The sequence below is a fragment of the Rhinolophus sinicus genome, linkage group LG05 (genome assembly GCF_036562045.2).
Source record: "Rhinolophus sinicus isolate RSC01 linkage group LG05, ASM3656204v1, whole genome shotgun sequence".
NCBI lineage: Eukaryota > Metazoa > Chordata > Mammalia > Chiroptera > Rhinolophidae > Rhinolophus > Rhinolophus sinicus.
In genome coordinates this window covers 133361948-133384759 of record NC_133755.1, presented here as the reverse complement: position 1 = coordinate 133384759, position 22812 = coordinate 133361948, and positions in this window count along the sequence as shown.

Below are 22812 nucleotides of genomic sequence, written 5' to 3'. Positions count from 1 at the left end.
CCATAGATAGATTACTCTAGAATGAAGTAAAATAATTTTAACAAACAAGAACATAACAAAACACCACCATACAATCAATAGATATTAAAAAGTTAATAAAACAATATTATGGACATGTTTATGGCAATATATTTGTCAAAAAAGTTAAAGTGAAAAATTATCCAAAATGCAATTTTCCCAAACTGATGGAAAATAGAAAATTAAAATCTGCATTTTCTATTCTGTATTAAGGCAATTGAATGTGGTGTGATCAAACAATACAGTGAATGTTTAAAATTTTAAAAATGCATTACAGAAGACACATTGCCATTAATCCCCCTCAAAATATTGCCTCTTTCCTTGAACACACTTATCCCATCGTTCTTGCCACTTTCTGAAGCAGTTCTGGAAGTCCTCTTTCTTGACTGTCTTTAGTTGTGCTATAGTGGCTGCTTTGATGTCCTGAATCATTTTGACTTTGGGTAAGAGCCAGAAGTCGCACGGTGCCAGATCCAGTGAGTAAAGTGGAGGAGGACACACCTTAATGTTTTTATTTGACAGAAATTGCTGTATACCAAAAGCATTGTGTGACACGGAGTGTTGTCATGATGGAGGATGATTTATGGCACTCTTTAAAATACACCTTCTCTCAACCATAGTCCACACCCAACTGACAGCACTGAACAAGTTGAACCTTGTCACACACTCTGTTACTAAGGTTCCACATGCCACTTCCCATATTGAAGACCCCTGCCTTTCTATTGGATAGCACTCAGCAGCAGCATTCACCATATTGTTTAATCACAATAAAAACAAATTAATGGCCATCTTATAATTAGGCGCTAGGGAAGGTTGCATCTTTTGGGGGGGGTGGTAGTAGAAATGTTTGATATTTTTATTTTGGCAATGGTTCATTGGGGCATATGTACAATTTATTGTATGTTAACTATACTTCAATAGTCTATTGAAATTTATATTACAATGGGAAAAACACTTTGTATTGGTATTTTAGTTTATGGAATCCATTAATTGTTAAGTATTTAAAGAGCTATTTTAGCATATAGCAGAGATTTTTTTAAAAGAACCTAACAGTTATTGAACAAATATTTATCAAGCAGTATATTAGTGCTTATTCTGCTTAATCCTTACTACTACCCTTTGAGGCATTACCTTTATTTTAGAAATAGAATCAGAAGTTCAGAATAATTAGGTAGCACTTCAAATTATAAAACAATGTCAGAGGAAATTTTATGAAAATTACTGAACTAAAACTTTCTAATAAAATCTGTATCTTCCTGAGACTGTAGCTGGTATGTCTGAATATGACATCATCAGATTTATTATTTAAAAATACCACTCTAACTTGAATGTGGAAAACAGGTTGATGGAGATGGTGAGAACAAATGGTTGCAAGAAGACCAGATAGGAGGTTAATTCAGTACTTAGTACAGCAGACAATTACAGACTGGACTAGAATAGTGGAAATAAAGTGTAAAGTAACATATCCAAAATACATTTATTTATAAGAAAACTCACTCATACATATCCTAGTGACTCTAAGAGCAGGGGTGTGTTTTTTTTAGTATTTAAAGCAAATAAAATGATTAATAACAAAATTAATTACCTTTAATTTATTTGGGTCTGTTTGAATACTATTTTAAAGTTATTACTTAATCTCAACTGTTTCATTACAATTAATTTAATTTACGTTGTTAAGATCCTGCATTGTTCACACTACTTGGCTAAGAAAATGTAATGAAAGTCATGTTATTGAATATATAATCCTAACAAATACTAAATCCAAACACATTAACACATTAGTATCTGTGTGGATTTCAGTTATCAATTTAGTATCAACACCATCTGCTTTCAGGAACTAGAATTCCCCAAACCTTTTTTTGGTGTGATTCCTGGATATAGTTTGCTGACAAGAGGCACAATTTTAGGATATTTTGATGTAGAAGAAAAGGGAGATTATTGTTCTCCAGAGATAGTGCAGACCTAGGAGGTTTTCAAAGCAGCTTCTAGAAATACCCTGTGAGGCACTTGCTTCAATGCTGTAGCTGCTGGGTGGCTGGCAGAGGCTCCCTTGAAATCATTGGTTCTTGTGCTAAGGCTGGGAGCTCCCAGTAGGTTCTTGATCTAAACAGCTGCTGTGAAAAACAACTCTTTTGAAACCACTGTATTTGTTGCTGCAGGATGAGGCCTTCAACCATGATTCTGGCTCCCTTGATCTTTACTCTGCCAACCTATACTACAGGTAAGTTAAGTTTCTAATTTCCTGTATACAATGTTATGTGCTTGGAATACAAATAATACCTTTTGCTTCTCCTGACTGAGCCCTAACACAGTATCTACTGTTAGACTTTATCTGACCATGTAAAGCCTACTTCAGAATCATTCTTAGGCTTTTATTGTGTTTTCTTATAACTCTATATACTTATATAACACTGCCTATAAGTCCTTACTGGAATTTTGTGAAATATATACAGTCCCTTCAATTAGAATCACAATGTTTTAAACAAAGAGACCTTTAACATTGGATCTGTAGTCCCTGGCCCTACAGGGCCTCTGCCTGACACCAACAAATGCTCAGTTAATGTTTTTTAATGATTTGTGAAATGTTTATAGCATTAAGTGAATTTATTTTTACTCAGGGATCAGCTCTATGCTATATATTTTGAAAATAATAAAAATGAGTGTTATGACAGTATTCACATAGAGTAGGGGAGTGTAAAGGATTTTTTTAATGTAAAATTTTATATTATCCTGCCCTCAATATAGTAAAAAAAAATCTCTAAGACTAATATTGGAGAATTAATGGTGTGGAGCCACAGTTTTATTATTTTTAACAGGTCTAAAGTTTGAGTAACCCATAATAGTTTTTGATAATTTAAAAAGCGGGAAACTCACCTCATTCACTTAAAAGAGAAATGTAAAATGAATTCCATGAAGAAAAAATTACCCAGGGGATATTCTGAATTTTGCAGTAAAAAGACTTGCCCATTCTCCTTTTATTAGCTTTGTAGACATAACTGCAAAATTAACAAACCATGAAATTCAACACTATACCAAACAGTAACAGATGCCTGAATTTCCAGTTCCCAGAGCAAAAAACCAAGGAATTTATTTCAAGAATTGGAACAGAGGTCATTTTGCTTCCTTTGACAATTCAGGCATTTGGATGCCTTATACATACCCATTTAAAAAAGATTCATTTTAAATGTACACTCCAGATCACTGGTGCAGCATAGGAAACATTTCAAAACTCATTGGAGCATTGCCATCATGTGTCATACTTGCAAATATAAGTTGCAGACAACAGTGATAATTGCAGATACTTTACAGAATAAAAATTAAATACCACATCTTATGTGTATTAATGTAGATCTACTTATAGCAGCTATATCTCTTTCAGATGAAATATTAAAATTACAAGCAAAATATCTCTAAACAAAATATCTAATTACTACGGTCATGATTATTTTTTTTCCTTTGTACATTTACAGGATTAATTTTGTGGATAATTTTATTGTATGTGTCTAAAATTATTTTGGAATATTTAAATGTTTTATAAAGTAACTTTGAAAGTATTGAAATAAAATTTAGTCCATTTATAAATCAATCACTGCCTTAAAAATAAAGGCATACTCTTTGATATAGGTATTCAATTCTTACGATCTTATGCTAAGGGCAGAATTAGAAATCTACAAAAAGATTTGTATACCAGTATGGTCAATGGTCAAGCACACATTGGTAATATTCCTAATAGTGAAAAAATGGAAATAAGCAATCTATCCAATGAGAGCAGAATGATTAAATATAATTTATGCATGTGTCTGTATTTTAAAAGGGACTATTAAATCACATGGAGAAAATGTTTATTTTACATTACAATAAGGAATTAAATGGCAACAGTTTTTTTTAAGTTCATAAAATGTAGCAAAAACACAATAATTGTTAGTTTAAAATCTTAACAGCAGAACATAGTTTGACGTCTCAACAGCTTGTACAAAAAGCAACATATTTAATATTATGAATTTAGTATTGTATGAATTGTGTAAATTATATTATAAGACCAATAGATCTGTCAAGTCTTGACTTATAAATTAAGAGATCATTTTGTATAATGATCAGGAATGAAGTTTCAGAAAACTGAAATGTTCTCAATCAAATTCAATGCAATCATGCAAATATAATTTTTTTATAATATGTCAAATGTAAAAATTCAGTACTTATTAAAAAAAGAAAAATATGTAAATTCTATGCTGTCACAGGTTTATGTATTATAGTGAAAAATAAATACATATTTGTAATTTGTTACTTAAAATATTTGTAAGTATTCAAAATATTATTAAATAGTTTTGAGTATAAGAGAAGTCATAACAAGTGTACCCAGCCATATAAGGAAAGAAGAGTTTGTTTTGTGAAGCATTCTCAGAGAAAAGTGTTTGAGCTGAGACATAAAGAATTTATAAAATAGGTAAAAGGTAGAATACAAGAGCATTCTGAACAGACAGTAGCTTTGGATAAGGTGTAATACTGGAATATGAGCATTTAAACAACTATAAAATCCCAACATTAGAATGGAGAAGGTATTGGGAAGATAGGTGGGCCTGTTCAGGCAGACTCTTCTACCATCTGAAGTAGGTTGTATTTTATTCTGGGGACAATGGAAAGCCACTGCCTAGTTTTCAGCAGAGAAGTGGCATTATCATATGTTTTTAAAAGATTATTCTCTCCACACTATAGAGAATGGACTGAAGGAAGAGGGGCAACAAATTAATGTTAGAAGATTACTAATAAATTGAGAATGATGGTAACCTGGACCATGGCTGGGGAAATTAAAAATGGATTCAAGTAGTTAGATTTGTGAGATTTGGGGCTGCTGAACAGATGAAATCATGCATAACTCACAAGTTTCAAGCTTGAGCAACTGGGTAAATGATGATGCCACTTATTCAAACTGAACATTGGATGTGGGGAAGATTTAGAAGGAGATGATAACTTGTGTTTCACATGTTCAATTTGAGCTATCTTTGTGATACGTAAGTGGAGAATTTTAGCAGGTGGTTTGATATTTTTGGATGGAGCTCAGAAAAAAATCTAGACTGGAATTTGTGAGCAGTCATGGAAATGGTCACACAAATTTCACTCTGTGGCCCTGGACATCTCTTATCACTTTCCATTCAAATAATTATTTTCATTTTCTTGTTCTTAGGGAAAATGTAGGATTAATAAACTATGAGCATTAAGTAAAATACATAAATATTTGTGTTTCTTCCAAATATTGCTATAAGGGAAAGAATAAGAATAATGTCAAATTTTGTTGTGAAGGGGTGTGTGTGTGTGTGTGTGTGTGTGTGTGTGTGTGTGTACTTTTTAATGAGAGAAAGAGTAGGATACTCCACTTAATCTTGTAAATAAGATAGGCAGGTTGTGAACAGATGTTATCAGTAACTCTATTCCAAATATTAATGGAAGTATGTGTTGCCTGGGGAGTGTCATTTCTGTCTCAGTAATTGTGGGGGGAGGCGACAAGGATCAAAACACTATCCAAATAGAAGCAGGTTCCCAGCCTTACCTTGAGAGCTGGTCTATCTCTTATAGCTAAATCCCTCTTTATCTACCTGTTAATTAAAATTAGCTCTGATAGTTCCATTGTCATGAATATTTGAAACTTTCTCCTTTGGGAGAGGGTTGAAAGCAGTGCTGATAATATGTAAATATTGCTTAGTGTTTTATTGAAGATGGAAAAAAATGGTCAGTTTAAAGCACAACAAACAAACTCCATCTCTTGGAATCTGAAAACATTCTTTACATTATATATAAAACAAACAGTGGTAACACGGTTCTACATCTTTATTAAGATTTTTACTATTTTCCAAGAAATCCTTAAGAGTTCTATCTGAGGTTCTAAATGTATCAGGATATTTTTCTGTGAATTACAGGTTCCTTAAATGTTAATTTCTTGGGTCAATGCTTTACCCCTCAAAAATATATAGACATGTCTCCACTATTTCCTATCTTTAAACGTAATTGTAGAGAAATCTGAGGTGAATCTATTGTATCACCCATTATTGGTGTGCTTTTACTTGTCGTGATAGCTTTTCTTGTCTCTGTATTTCAAAGTCTGTAACTTCACCTGAAGGTATATTCACATTGCTGATTTTCTGTATCCTTTTCTTCCAGAATATTATTTCCTTTACTATTAACAGATCTTTTTCTCTTATAATCACATGTAAATAAATAAAAGTATAAGATAAAGCTAAAGATAAAGCTAAACATCTTCTATTTTGTGCTTGATTTTATCTATTCTATCTATATCTTTATTTATCATCTATTATTTTTTACTTGGATTAAACGAATTACTGTGATATTGAGTCTTTGTCATCACCATTCCCTACTACCCTTTAATTCCTTTTATCTGCATGATTTCCTCTCTATAGTCTACATTTTTATTTCACGCCTTTTCTTCACAGCCTTAAGTCACTATCAGGCTGACTTCGATTCTTCCTTGTTTTCTTTGCTTTTCGTTTTTTGTTTTTTATTTCTAAGTTTTGTGATAGTTTTGCTTCAGTTTATTCCTCAACTTGAATCATGTATATCATATTTCATAACCCTTAAATAATCTTATATTCGTTATCTTTGTAACCTTTAATGTTACTGAGAGTGTATGACACATTATTGTTAAATTATCTGTTGCTCTCTGTGAAAGAGTGTCCATCTGTCTCTTGTATATATTATTTTTACTTTTTAATTTTTGCACTATTTCTGTACGGTCGCTATTTTTTTTCTTTCTTTTGTATTTTAAGCAGAGAGTATTTGTATGTTTTTTAATTTAATTCAATGTTATTTCTACCCAAAAATATAATTGGTGCAAACTCATTCTTGCTTTTACCAACATATCAAGTCATTATCTGTACATTTATTTTAAAATACCAGTTTGAAGATAAGGGCATTATCCTGTGTTTTATTTCTATATAGCTAAGGGATACCAAGTCAGGGGATGGAAGACCATATAGACTTATTCTAGTCTTCTGTCAACTGGGAGAGTCCTGTGGGACGGCCTTTGTGTTTTGAGTATTCATCAATACTAGCTGCAACAATAAGCCTTTGTTTCCTCCAAGGACAACCAGTCCACTCAAATTCACCTCCTCCCTTTCAGCCACTCTTTTTATTCTCTTTGCCAATAGAATTAGGAGAAATAGACAAAACTAGGGTACACTTTTATTTTGGCCTACTGTTATTTATTTACTTTATGGTAAATTGTGTAATGCAAAAGCATCAGCTTACCCCAAGCCACTCAATTGGTGGGGAGCATGGCTTTTTTGAAGAAAGAAAAGCCCAATGTGGATGGAGAATAAAGGAAAGGAGAGCATGGGTGGGATGAAAATGTTAACATTGGAGGACTCGACGGTGGCCAGTCTATGCAGAGTCTTTCAGACTCAAACGTTACATATTTGGAATGATTTCACTAGGTGGGTGTCATGATGTCATGATTAGATCTATAATTTTAAAAGGCATATCTTCTCCCAGCATGGGTAATAGATTAAAGGTGTTGCTGATGGATGAGGCAGTTAGGTCCAGTATGGTAATCACTTTTGATTGGTATAATGAAAACTGACAGAGGCACATGATTTATAATTGATTTAGTTGGCAAGATGATGAAACTTAGAGAAGCCTAAATAGGAGTTATAAATTTGGGAAGTATTGACATTTGTAATAATTAAGGCTATACCTTTGAGCTCCTCCAGAGATCTAATATTGATTAGGGAAATTGGGGAACTTAGATCTGAGCCCTAATGATTTGCTATATGGAAAGAGATTACAAAGAAAAATGGGGAGGAAAAGACCGCAAAAATGTGGTTAAGAAATGACATGATGTCATTTGTCCCATTTTGGAGACCACCTCAGGGATGATATAGATGCCTGATCACTGCATTGTACACCTGAAGCTGAAGCTGAACAATAATGAATGCCAACAATAAATATATATATATATATATATATATATATATATATATATATATATTTACAAGAAGCAGAGTACAGCATTAAGAATAGAGACAGTGGAAATGTAATGGCTCTGTGCGATGTCAAAGGGATAGTGGATGGGGGGAGGGGGGTTCACAAATTGTGAGGGATATAAATGATAAACATCTAAGTATTACTTTGTCTTGTGCTCCTGAAACTAACAACAACAAAAAAGATAAAAGAAATGACATGATGTTAAATACATCCTTTACAATAGATCATTTCCCCTAGCTAAGAGCTTTGCTATGCAGAGAGCATTAGCCTAAAGTGCTTAAGGCCATGAGTCTTGGCATCAAATAATTGGTCTTTTATAAGATCCTGGACCTACTGACTGCCATTATTTGACTTTCATACACTTACAAGTTATAAAACTCTGTATTAATTCCACTTGAGTATCATTGATTTTAGGACAGAGTTTTGAGAGTTAAAATTCACATGTGACATATAATAATGCTAATGCTGACAAATGGCAGCAGCCAGAGCCACAATGTCTGCCATAACTGTGAACTCCAGTGCTGTGTTACAATTCTCACATTCCCTGTTAAGAAAGAGGTAAACTTCATAGTTATGAAGGCAAGGACTATATTTGTGAAATAATTCTAAAATTATAATCATAGAAAAAACAATATCTTCAAAGATTACATCAATTCATTTAATGGAGAGCAGTCATAGATAATATAGGTTAATTAGGAAAGTCTGCATGGAAGTCATTAGTTCAAGTTGCTTTAAAAGGAGTGCTAGGTTTGGAGTATTAAGGGAAATAAAGTAGTGCCAGTTATCTATTACTAAGTAACAAAAGAACCCCAGGCTAAAAAGAAGCCTCATTCAAATTGTCCATGATTATGTGAGCTAACACTTTGAATTGAGTTCAGCTGGTTGGTTTTTTGCTGATATCACCTAGAGTCATTCTTATGGCTTCAGACATCTGAAGGCTTCACTAAGTCTGTGTTGTCCAAAATGATCCTAGTCCCATGTTTGATGCTTGGGGCTGTTTGTGACATAAGGAGACTCATCTGGGTTGCTTTGCCTCTGCTCTACTCAGTTTCTCATCTTCTAGTAGACCAGACTGGGCATCTTCACAGCTGGTCTTGGGGCAGTGTTCCGATAAGTGAAAATAGAAGCTGTAAGACTTCTAGAGACTAGGCTTAGTATACCCACAACTTCGCTTCTGCTGAATTCTCTTCATCAAAGAAAGTCACAAGTCCTAATTCAAGAGAATGGAGAAATGAGTTTCATTTCTTGAAAGGAAAAAACAGCAAAGTTTCATTGTAGAAATGCACTCATGCAGGAATGGGAGAAAAGAGTGTCCAAAGGGATATTCCAGATGATAGGAAAGAAGAACAAAACATGACAATAACATGAACTATTATTGCATGTTGAAGAGTTGAGCTAAGCTGGTCTGCCTGGGGTGGAAATTGTCTTGTAAGGAGTCTTTGAGGTTTATAAAGTATTAATTCATGGAGTTTCTAGAAAAAACACTGTCCAATAGAAATATATTGTGAGCCACACATGTGAGCCAAATATAAAATTTTACATTTTAAATCATTAAAAAAGTAAAAAGAGACAGGTGAAGTAAATATTTTATCTGACCCTGTATTAAGATTCAATATTATTTAAATGTGTAATGGATGCTTTTAAAATATTAGATATAGTTTACGTTCTTTTGTTTGTACTAAGTATTTTGCTTTAATGTGCCTTGGACCTCTAATATATAATCTCATTATTCTTAGGAAATATCTAGAAAAATAATTTAGCCTCACAGTGCAAAATGAGTATAGAATTGAAGTACAGACAACACTGCGATAAATTGAAGTATATGTTAGCAAAAAAAAGACTACCAGTTAGGAAATGGAAATGTGAGGAGAAAGTAATGAAAGCAGAGAAGAAGAGGAAAGTCAGTGGCTAATCCTTAGAGAGAGGGACCAAGCCAGACACCTGCTAAGAGGTTTAGTGATTGAGAAAGAAACAAGAAACTGAAAACAGTTATCAGCGAAAGTGAATCTCAAGTTCAGAGAAACTGAGCTCCTTTACACAGTGATCATAATTGAAACTTAGAGAAAAACTAGGCAAACTTTTGTCTTCAGAAGATGATAAGGGATAAAATTAGGACAATTACTACATTTGGTGACAAAAAAAAAAAAAAATCAGTCATGAAAAGTAAAGGAAGCAGCCTAGTGTAAGGTGAAGAAAAAGGTAAAAAAAATTAAGAAAAAGAGTGATATTTAACATATTCAAAAGCTATGAGAAATCAAGGAAGCTGAGGATTAAAATTTAAAAAAAAAAAGTTGTGTGTTGTAATTAAGAAGTAATTGGTGATATTTTAAAGTATTTTAGTAGCATGAGGACCTGAAACCAAACTGTTAATTTTATTGGGAAGAAATTAAAGCAATAACTGTAAGTTATTTTTTAAGAAGTTTTGTAATAAAAATGAATGAAGAATACTTAATTGACTTGGTTATAAAGAATTGATGATATCATTTTTAATGGGATTGTTTTGTTGTTGTTGAGTTATATGAGTTTTTTATATATTTGGGGTATTAGCCCCTTATTGGAGGCCAAGAATGTCTATAAAGGGAATGTTAATGCATATGCTAAACTATAAACTGAATGGGGAAAAAGAATCAAAGAGCTGTAGAAGATATTAGATAACGTTAAAGAAAAAAAGAAATCAACCGTGTAAATTTAAATATATTATTGGCTTTATTCAAAGATTCATGAATCAGGCAGCATCCCATCTAGTAAATAGAACATTTCTCCTAGGAGTTTTACAAAATGGAAGATTTTAATAATCAAAAAGAGGGTGGGATAAAGAAGTGAAAAGAGTGTATTATTTCAGGCAAGGTCACCTTCCCTTAGAGAAAGGCAGGGGGTCTTTCAAGCAGATTGCCTCACTAGTATTGAACAGGAAATTCCAGACTGATTGATTTAAAATCTCATTCATAGGAGAGGCTGAAAATGTAGTTAGGTATTAAGTCTCAGTGGGGCTTAGCAAAAGTGACTCCATTATGGGCCTGTTGCTTCCTTAAACAATAGGCAACAGGATCAATTAAGAAAGTCTTAAAAATACACAATATTTTCCATTACACACAAAATTCTCAGCTATTGTATAAGATTTTCAGACTGTATTTTCCAAAAGTTTATTCTTATTGTTTTCTTACTGTTTTTACCGGCAGAGACCTATCCACATTTTATCCAGTCCCTTTTGTTCCCCATCACACACATATGGATGAACAGATTGAAAGAAATTACTTGATTAGAAATCAAGCATTGCATTAGTTGGTAAGAAACTAACCAATCATAAAACATTTGTACAAAATTTTTAGCAGATTTTGAGAGTTGATATTTCTTCATGGTACGGGGGAATCACAGGAAGCAAAGACTGTTTGTTATTCGAGTCAGGTGTAACTGTGTATGCCCTCATAATCAATTTAAACTCTGTACTCTAAATATCACCATTGAGGCCACCAGGGTGAGTAGATAAAAAAATATTTTTAACATCATTTCTACTTTCCCCAGCATAACAGCAAACACAGTACAGAAGGCTAAAGGACTCTTAGAAGCATTACTTTTCTCACCACCCTCATTAACTTTATAGGTGTATAAATGTTAGCAAAAGAGGTGTAAACCAAAATTAAGTTTAGACTGTGATAAAGAATAAAAAGCATTTATTTGTGCAAAATGAGCTGCGGCCCAGGAGACGCAGATTCAGGTAGCAACCTAAATTGTGCTTTACCGAGACAAAGGGTAGGCCCTCTTTCATTGAGAAAGTTTCCACCTAACTTCCCAATTTTATGCAAATAAGTTTTCCACATGGTGCAGTTCTGATTGGATGGAGCAGGTTTCAGTACATTGGTAGAAATATGAAACCAGGGCTTCAGTGCAATGGTTGACTCAGATGACAGTGTAAACAAAAGGGACATAATTAGGGAAGCTGAGAATTTAGTCAGAGGTTCTTCCCAGTATACAGAGTGCAGAGGAAGCCCCTGTTACCAAGTGGCTGCTAGGCTCTTATTATCTAAAAATATGGCCCCTAAGTTGACCATGGTGAATCTACCTCTGCAGATAAATTCCTTCTCACATGAAATGATTTTTTCTTCTTGGAGTCCACAAAGGTAATGAAAAGAGAGTCGGATTTTAGAGTTAGGTACCTTATTGAAGCCTGAATATTGTGTAAAAGTAAAGAATATGGCTGAAACAATGGCGGTGAAAAGACAACAGAAAACATCACACTGATTTGGGAAGTGTATTACTTCTAGCACTCACGTGTATACTGCCCCTTATGCCATCTGGTTTCATCATATTTTACTCAGGTTGTACAGGCTTTCCATTAGGTGTATGGACACTTCTCATAATAAATCAACCTGTTTATGTAGATGTGAGGGAGGAACATAATTTTCCCTCTAACTTTCTGTGGTAGACCAAAAGTAATTTTAGACTGTAATAAAGAATAAAAAGCATTTAGTTGAGCAAACAGAGCTGCAGCCCAGGAAATACAGATTTAGGTAGCGACCTAAATTGTGTTTCACTAAGACAAAGGGAAAACCACCTTTTATAGGGAGAATTTTCACCCATGTTCTCAATTAGATCCATTTGATGTAAATGAGGCCTCCAAATTGTGAAGTTCTGATTGGACAGGGCAGGTCGTAGTCCATTGGTAAAAATAGGAAACCAGGGTTTCCCTGCAGTGGTTCACTCAGATGACATAAACAAATGGAGCATAGTTCTGGAAGACGAGAATTCATTCTGAGGATCTTCCCAAATACAGAATAAGCCCTTGTCAGCAGATGGCTGCTAGAATCTTATTATTCATAACATTTGATCCCTTGGTTGACCATGGGGTGTCCATCTCAACACATAAATTCCTCAAGATGATGTAGGATGGTCCTTAGTGTATGTCAGGTTAGTAGTCTTACGGAGCCGAAGAAGGGATACACAGACCAAGGAGAGGCAAAGAGTTGCACAGGAAGATAGTTTATTATAGCAAGCAAAGAGTTACAGCTCCCGAGAAGGAGGGGGTACCCAAAACTGGGATGCCCACTAGCTGAGGCAAAAAACTTGTGTTTATATACCTTTATTTCTACCTGGAAGGGGGATGTTGGGATGTTGGTGCCTATGGGCACAATGTTTCCCAGACTTGCTCTGCTGCTCATCTTGGGGGAGACCATTGAAACAAACCCATTTGCCCCAGAGCACGATTGATGATATTTTTGCTCTGGTACATTTGCCCTGGTACGATTGCCCTGGTATGGGTAAGTTCTGTTTTTGCTCAGTCTACCAAGGAATTTCTAACTGCCTGATTTCATACTAACTAACCTGCCACAAGGGTTCACATCAAATAAATCTTTCTTTTCGGGGTCCACCCTGGGTTCTTGACTGAGACCTAGCTGTAATAAAATCAGATTAACAGGAGAAAAACAAACAGAAATTTAATAACATGTATACCTCCTGTATATATGGGAGAAATGCAGGAAAACTGAATGACTCCCTGAAATATCCCAAGACTACACCTTAAATACCATTTCTAGCTAAAGACAGAAGATGTTGAGAGATGGAGGAACCATTACTGAGAGGCTATCAGGAAAATAACAGTATACAAGGATAAAGTTACTATGCAGACTTAAGTCATTACCTTCTCCATCTATAAAAAATTTCTTGAGATTCTATTCCTGGTACAGAGAGGGAGACAAATTTTATAAATGGAGATATCCCTTATAAATGTAAATGTCTCTTACAAAAAGGTAACTTATAATCAGTTTTCAGAGCTTTTTCTATGTCTGTTATTTCTTAAAAATAATCAGACTAAAAGAAACCTGGTGCCCAAGAGACATATTTTGAGTTGGCATATTCTGCTCCCCTTCGTAGATAAACTTTTCTAGAAACTCAGTTGCTGAAGTGCATGATTAGAACTTTAAATTTTAATTAACCTCTAATAACACGTATATAGATTGATATGTTACTAAATAATATTATTCATTAAAGCAGGCATATTCCTGGCAAGCTGTTCTACAAGTTTCCTTACTGTAAAACATGAAAATGTATAATGTTTTACTAATGATTAAAACTACTATTAACATTATACTGTTGAATAGAAACTGCAAAAAAATTTAAGTGACAGATGGTTATATATGACATATTAATATAACTTACTAAAAATCTAAGGTTCCCAATTTAGCAGTCTGGAAAATTCAAGTAAAAAAACAAAAAAACTATGTAAGTAAATAAGGTGAAGTTAGTGTCTAAGACACAATTAAAAGTAACAAAATATAAGTAGGTAAATTAAAGAAATTTAAAATAGTTATAGTGTGCATTAAAGGGTACATTGTTATAAGATAATTTATTAAGAAAAAAGTGGATTTAAAAATATTTGTGAGTAAATTAAAATGTTGAGTTCCCTTATATAGCTATGTTTAAATGTTACTGTAGGTTAAATTAATAGTCGTTTAGAACTTTGAAATTAGAGTGTCGTTCCTAGAATTTTGAAAGCATATATATGGTTTATAATCCCACAAAAACTAAACAGTTTGGCTACAGGGAACCTGATCAACCATATGAATGATATTGCAGTACTACTTGGGATCAAATGCCAGCTTCCTACAACACTCTAATGTGGTTCCTGACACTCTAATACTCCTGCTAGTCCTCCAGCTCATCTCTCTTTATAAGTGGATTTGAGTTAACATCTGTTCCTTGGCTACCACTAACTTGTTCACCACTGTGGACCAAGAGAAGGAAGATTCATTTGATGTGAACCCTGAGAAGTAATTTATCTGCTGAGATAGACTCCCCATGGTCAACTGAGGGTCCAAATTTTATAAATAATAAGAGCCCAATGGCCATTTGCTAACAGGGGCTTCTCGTGTACTCTGTTTCCTAGAAAGAACCTCATACTGAACCTCAGGCTTCCCTCACTATGCCCCACTCGTGTGCTGTCTGAGTCCACTATTATAAGGGAGTTCCTAGTTCGTTTTTTGACCAATAGACTAAGATCTGCCCCATCCAATTAAAACTGCTCCATAATGACCAATCTGGATGCATAATGCCAGCTAATCAGGACTGCATGATTCACACCAATCAGAAATATACAGATTCAGGTACCTCATTTACATAAAACAGACCTAATTGGGAACCTGGGTGGAAGCTTTCCCTATAAAAGGTGGTCTCCCCTTTATCTTGGTGGAATGCAGTTTAGGTTGCTACTGTTACTGTGGATCCAAAGGGTCTTCTTGCCTGTGTATACTCAAACCAAACACGATAGAGCAAGAGTTTGCCGCAAAGAAAGTAAAGGTTTATTTAAGGAGATGGCGCCAAGCCCAGAGACACAGGTGAGCTGGTGCTCTTAGACCTGGCTCCCGATGGCCTCTAGTATCGAGGTTATAGAAGGGAAAACTAAAGATTGGTCGGGGCTAAGGCAGGGAGCCACTGATCATGGCTTCAAGGCCTGCTGTCAGCCATGGCATTGTTAGGTTCGGTTTCCAGGGGATGTGGTCTGTGGGGCCGTTCTGCTTTTGTGAGTCCAGAACTGAAGCATAACTGAGGCCAGAGTGTTATCTCTGTTTTATGAAAACCTTATTCTAGTTTGAGGTTTAGCTATTATATCCTGGTCATGGTCGATAGACCTGAAGCTTTATTCTTAAGTTAATTTGACACTGACCAGAACCTAATGTCTTAAGGGCTTAAGAAGTAAAAAGAGTGGGCATACAGTATATGTACAGGAAGGAGGATCTGGGGAAAGAATGCAGGTGAGTTACAGTTCTATTAGGATAAACAAAGCGAGCTTGGATTGACACAGAATGCATGCTAGAGAGATGAGTTTCATGTGTGGTTATGCTACCTGAATCTTGTCTCCAAAGTTGCAGCTCCTTTTGCTCAAATAAATGCTTTTAATTATTTATTACAGTCTAAAATTTACATTGGCTTATACCACTACTGACCCATCTGCTGCTGAGAACAGAATTTGTGCCGTCATAGGTACATAACTTTGCTTCCTCTGCTAAGATGCAGGTAACAGATATGCCTCTAGCCACCCCTTACTGTCCTAATCTGTAGTGCCTTCGAATTTGGGGAAGAGCATCTTCTCTGATGATTACAGGTCTTTTACCCAAATCTGAATTGAGTTTCCCTCATGATTACAGATCAATGAGCCTTGATTTCAGTAAGCAAGTTCTCCTTTCTGTTCATTTTGAAGTTCCATTCATCAGGATACCTGGAAGATTTCCCCTCGTGTATTTGAGGAGCATCTGTTAGCATACAGCCTCACTAGTTATTAAATGATGTCCCAGTATGAGTCACATGAGTTTGGGCTGCCTCCTATTCTGAGCAGTTTCTTCTTTGCTATCCTTCTGAGAGACTAAACACTTATGTCCTCCTTTGCATATGTTATTCCCCATGTTCCTGAAAAAAATGTACTTGTCAACATTAGTCACAAAGGCTTGTCAACATAAGCATATCCAAAACTGTAGATAATTTTTATAAAAATTTATTTGAGTCAAACAGAGGATACGTCTGGAAGAAAGATCTCAACACACTGCAACACACTGTGATAAATGCTTCAAATAAATTACAGTTTGCAGCTTCTTTATGCATTTGGAATTAAGGAGAGTAGGAACAAAGGTTACATAAAGATGGGAGAAAGCAAGGCAGGGATCTGATTACAGGGGTTAGTTAAGATTATGTGCTCCCTTGGTTTAGAAGCAAGGATCTGGAAAAAAGCATTTCAAAGATGTGTTACCCTAGATGCACAGAAACAAAGGGCCAGGGCTTGCTTAAGGCAAAGAAAACCTTGTACTAAAGAAATTACATGCCTGGGGCGTGACTACCTACCATGACCTGCCCAGTAGGAATTTATGATCAGATCATCCTGTGAGGGTACTTTCAGTAGAACCCCTTTTTCATCCACAGGTCTTGAATGCTGGTGCACATAAGCCTCCTAGTGGTGAAGAGCAGCAGAATTTGCCACCTCAAAATATGCTTCTCTGGCATAAGGATTATCTTGAGCTGCTTATTTTTAAGAAATAGCAGACAAAGGAGAAGCTCTGACAACCAAGAAATTACCCTTTGGAGGAGACATTTATATTTAAAAAGGAAATCTATTTGTAAGGATATCTCTCCCTCTCTGAACCTGGAAGAGGAGGATGATCAAATCTCTAGGAAGTCTTATCAATGAACAAGGCATGGACTTAAAACTGCCTAACAACCTTGTCCTTGTTTACTGTGCTTCATCCTAGAACCTCCCCTAACTTACCTCTCCTCACCCCCAACATCTTTCTTTTGTCTTTAGCTGGAGATGGTATTTAAGTTGAGGGCTTGGGCTGTTTCTATGAGTTACTCAGTTTTCCTGGGTTCTCGCCCATAGACACAGGAGGTGTACCAGAGTGAAATACTGGGACTCTCTGACTCCATCTTGCTCAAGCCTGCTTCATTCTCATGACCTTCTGGTTAGTAGCCTCTGCTTAGTCTTGCATATTGACATGTTAATCATTAGGGGAATTCTGAGGCTTGAGTTTAACAAAAGAGCTCCTCCCATTTCCCTTCCTTTGACCTGAAAGAAGCCTTAACTCTGTACTTTGTTAAGATGGATTTGAGGAACCACTTGGTCTCCCACCTTCTCGGTTGGGGACTTCCCAATCAATAAGCCTTTCCTTACTCCAAACTCTGATGTTGAGTTCTGACCTTTTGAAGTGTGGAGCACACAGATTTTGAAACAGTAACAGAGGTACCCGTGTTATAACACTTCTATTTGTCTTCCTTACACTTCTATTTGTCTTTTTCCTGTTAATCTGTCTTCTATTATGGGTGGGTCTCAGCCAAGAACCTAGAAGATAACAGGGAAAATTATTTTTGCTATTCTACAGTGGCATGCCTTGATCACAAATTCTGAGTCCCGAAATGAGAACGTTGATTATGCTATGCTTTCCATTCTCCCACCCCTCTCTACTTGCCACTAGCTCTAATGAGACTCTGACATATTTCTTACCTCATAAAAATTTTGGTCTATACAATAATGTATTTATTTAGCAGAGTTTTTTGTTTGTTTGTTTTTTGTTTTGTTTGTTTTTGTTTTTGTTTTATGTCTTTCTTGAGAAAAACTAAACGGGACACTTTTTTCTCTTTTTGTGAATCTACATTTACATGTTTGTTGTTTTAGATCACATGAATTTATAAGGAAAAGAGTGATTGGACATGCTGTTTGGTAAATTATTATCTAGATTTGGGACATAGCCAAATAAAATGCTCTTACATCATTAGAGCTTAGTATATCTTACCAAAATGATCAATTTTTCACAGGTTTTTCAACAGAAGACTATATTTTGAAATGTCCCTTACAGAATTGTATTTTAAATACCAATTTTACATGATATTGAGATAGAAAAATTAGAGGCAATCAGGAAAATGGCTGCAGTATAGGGATTAAGGTAGAAACCTTAACAAAACTCGAGAAAATAACTTTATTCAAACTGATCCGCCAGAGTACTTGGCTCACATGTAGAGGCGGAGGGCCATTTAGCTTGCACCAAACACATTTAAGCTAAAAAGCCCGTGAAAGCCCAGGTACAGGGGAAGGGTCAATCAGCTTGTAGTTAACAATTTTGAACTACAGAAAACATGTATAGTTTAAAGAGATAAGGCAATAGCCTCTTGTCAATCACAGGTGTCAGTCAAGTCGTCCCACACCAGGACAAGAACAGCCCATCCCAGAGAAAACATTCAAGTTCCTGTGAGCCACGCCTTTTTGAGCGTGCTTTTGCTCAGGGCCTGCTCCAAACCCTGTGCAGTGTACTTTTTCTCTTAATAATGCCACGTTTGGGCCTTTGTCCCCTTTTGGCCTTTCCTTCCTTGGGGCCCATTCCAAACTCTTTGAAGTGTACTGTCCCTTTTAATAATGGCCCTTGAGCCACTGCTTCCTGCCCAGGACTGCTTCTATTTCTTTGAAGTGTACTTTTTCTTCTAATAAACTGCTTTTTCACTACTTTACCTCGGTAGCTCATTCAATTATTTGCTTGAGATGCCAGGAACCCGGACACTGCCTCAAGATGGGCCCATCCTCCAGTAACGGAGAGGCTAAGCTTCCCAGTGTTGCTACCCGACGCCCGGGTTTGACCCCCGGGTGTGAGAGCCAAGCCCAGACTTCTCACCAAGAAGGGCCCACTCTCCGGTAACAATATTTTCAAACTTGTTATGATGGTCTTCATAACTGTCTTGTTATGACCATCTTAAGCTTCTTTGACAGAAGAAGTAATGATTTCCTACTGCAGTTTCCATATTGGAGAAACATATATTTATCATCTATATAATAAAAGTGACCCAATTCAAAGTATAACTTTATGATATAACTTGACAAAGATAATATTGAATCAAAACTATAGATTAATTTCACTTTTATATAGGGTAAACATGTAACTTCTTATCCACATTGTGATATATTCAAGAGTAAAATTATGTACTATGATTATGATATGACAATAGATATACAATTCAGACTCCCTGAGCAAAATAGAACATATGGTCATCATACTTACATAATTTTTGAAGTGCTAGAATATTAATTGAATGGATAAATCCATTACTTCCAAGCAAGAAATGTTAAGAATGCTTCTATAACACATTCCTTGATTCAACTAAACCATTGTGAGGTACAGGATTGATTTTATAATATTGTTGGTTATGAGAACAAGGAGAAAGAAAATAAAGTATCCTATTAAAGTCTGTATCAATTGTAAGCAGTAGCCTAGTAGTTGAAGCTTAAGAATGCTAAAAATGCGTATCTGAGAATTAAGGAACTTCTGTATCATGACTGTATTAATATAATATACTATATTAAGTTAGCAAACAATTTAAGACAATATGAAAATTGTAATAAACATTGAAAAGACATTTTAAAAATATAACATTTATTTTTGTTAAAATGAAACAAATTGAACACATGTTAAAATATATCTATTTCAAATTTTCACCACATTTCAAATGTGATATTTAACAGTACACTACTAAAAGTACCAGAAGAGGCACTTTTATTTCTCATTTTAGTAGAAATGCTATAGGCTCATGTGGTACACATTTAAAAAGAAGTTATAAACTTTCAAAGCAATTGGAAAATGGTGGCCAAGGAGTTTGTCATTGAAAAGGTGAATTTTTACTGCACAGAGAACAAATCAGCCAAGACACTTCTGACATTTGAAAAGCAACTTTACTGAATACAAAAAATGCTGAGAGACAAATGCCTCCTACTGGGAAAAATAATAATGCTTCCTGAAGAAACGTATTTGAATAAACAGAACATCTTTTTGAAAACAGACCTAAATACTCATTTTCTAAATACTGTTTTTCTGACATCCTCATCAAATGTAAAGAAATAAACAATTACATACAGTGTTTGAAATATCAGCTATATCAAAACTACAGTAATGCTTGTTGGATTCCAACAATTGCAGATCTTGAGATCCTCATGGTTGGTGCTGAGGATATTGATTATTTCCCATTCAACTCTAACTGTTCTGATATAGTGAAATATCGTGGAATAGTCACAGGAGGTAAATAGGGACAAAAACACCAGCTTTATTAGTTGTAACACTTGATAACAGAATATTACCTGAAACAAAATCTAACTAGATTCCTACTATGGGTTGAATTGTGTCCCCTCAAAATTTATATGTTGAATTCCTAACTGCCAGTACCTTGGAAATATTGCAGATGTGATTCATTAAGATGAGAGCATATTGGAGTAGAGTGGGCCCCTAATTCAGTATCACTGGTGACTTCATAAAAAGAATGCCATATGAAGAGAAAGATAAGCATAGAGGAAAGATGATATAATTATACAAGGAGAATGTCATCTATGAACCACGGAGAACCTGCGGCCACCAGGAGTTAGGGAAAGGATTGGAACATCATAGTCCTTAGAAGGAACCAGCCCTGCCAAAACCTTAATTTTGGACTTGTAGCCTCCAGAACTATACAGCAATAAATTTTTGTTGTTTTAACCACCCAATATGTGGTATTTTGCTATGGCAGCCCTAGGAAACTAACATAATTTCTTATTTTGTATACTCATCACTCCTAGCTAAACTTAAAAGGTAGAATCTCCACTTAGATGTATTACTTGGAAAACTGAAATTTGCTTCTTTTTCTATCAAGTAGAAGGTAGTAAAAACTCAGAGAGGCAATAATTCAGTCACTGACTGCAGTAGTTCCCACTACCAGAACAATTAGTTTAAGCTTTCTGTTCTTTTTTTTTTTTTTTTTTTTTAATCCCTGTACGTTAAACACAGTTCTTCAAATAGTAAATCCTTGTTGAGAAAAACTGGACATCTGATCTTATGTTAGGTACCATTATGCTGGTCTCACCTACCCATCAATTCAAAAGGCAAGCTGCATTCTTCTTAAAAAGCAAATCCTTTAAATATCTTGTTAATGAAAAATCACTATGGATCAGCCTCATATTTCTTAAACACACCTGATCACAATATAACAGGGTATTAATGAGACACAAATTGGCATTCATGAACTATCCTGTGTCCTTTATTTAGTGTACATGCTGTTGAGTCAGATGCTTATATCAGAGGCAAAAGCAAGTCAATTTCTGTATATATATACTATTGTTATCCAAACATTACATAAAGTACTGTTTCAATTGGTATATTTTAGCAAAAGAGCAAAGAATATGAACAGTAAGTTCTACTTTGCTAGGCTATACTTAACTAAAGCAGTGTCAAATATCAATAATTATGCAATCTCTGATAACTGACTTCTTGATAGTGTTTGTGTCTGAAATTTTTCATATTTACTTTGAAATGCTCTAAAAAAGTGCATGTTGATAAGGCATATAAAGATATATCATCTTGTTTAAAAATCCTTCTTTCAGACATAGGACCATGGTTACTTAATTTGTATAATGCATATGTTTCTTGTATACAATAGCATACATACACTACAATGAAAATATATTACAATTACAATGATACTTAACATTTTAATACTAGCTTCACAATAGTATGAAATGACCTTTATTTGTTTTTGCTTATTTAATTATTGCAACATAACAAATATACAGGTATTATCAGTGTTCACATTTAGAGCTAAGATAACTGAAATTTAGAGACACTAAATAACTTGCCCAAGCTAATAGTAATAAAGTTAGGATTAGAAGATAGATAATCTGACCTGAGATACAATATTTTTATCACTGTATAATAATTTGCTATACTGCTCTTTTCCTTCCTTCCTTCCTTCCTTCCTTCCTTCCTTCCTTCCTTCCTTCCTTCCTTCCTTCCTTCCTTCCTTTTTTCCTTAATTCCTTCTCTCTCTCTCTCTCTCTCTCTCTCTCTCTCTCTCTCTCGTTTTGTTAATGACCAAATAAAACTTAGAAATTTTTCACTGATTCTTAACTAATTTCTATCATAGTGTGATAAATATTTCTTTCTGGCATTTACATTTTGGTCATTCTCAACTACATATGTATATGGATGTTTTGTGTGTATAGGTATGCATTATCCATATATCAATTATATCTTAATGTTTGCATTGCCATTGGTATTGTTTAAAGAATTACGTTATGCCAGAATAAATAGGAAGAGAAGGATGAGTATATAACAAACCCATTAAAAAGAAACAACTTAGCTACTAGAATGAATTACATGGTATGTACAGTTGCTCACTTACTAGATGATATGCATCAATGTCAGGGTTATTTGTTAATGCCGTCACACTTCTGAGATCAAAATATCAGGCACGCACTCACTCAATGTAATAGCAAATAAAACTTTCTTGACAATGGCGGCATGTTGTCATTTAATACAAATG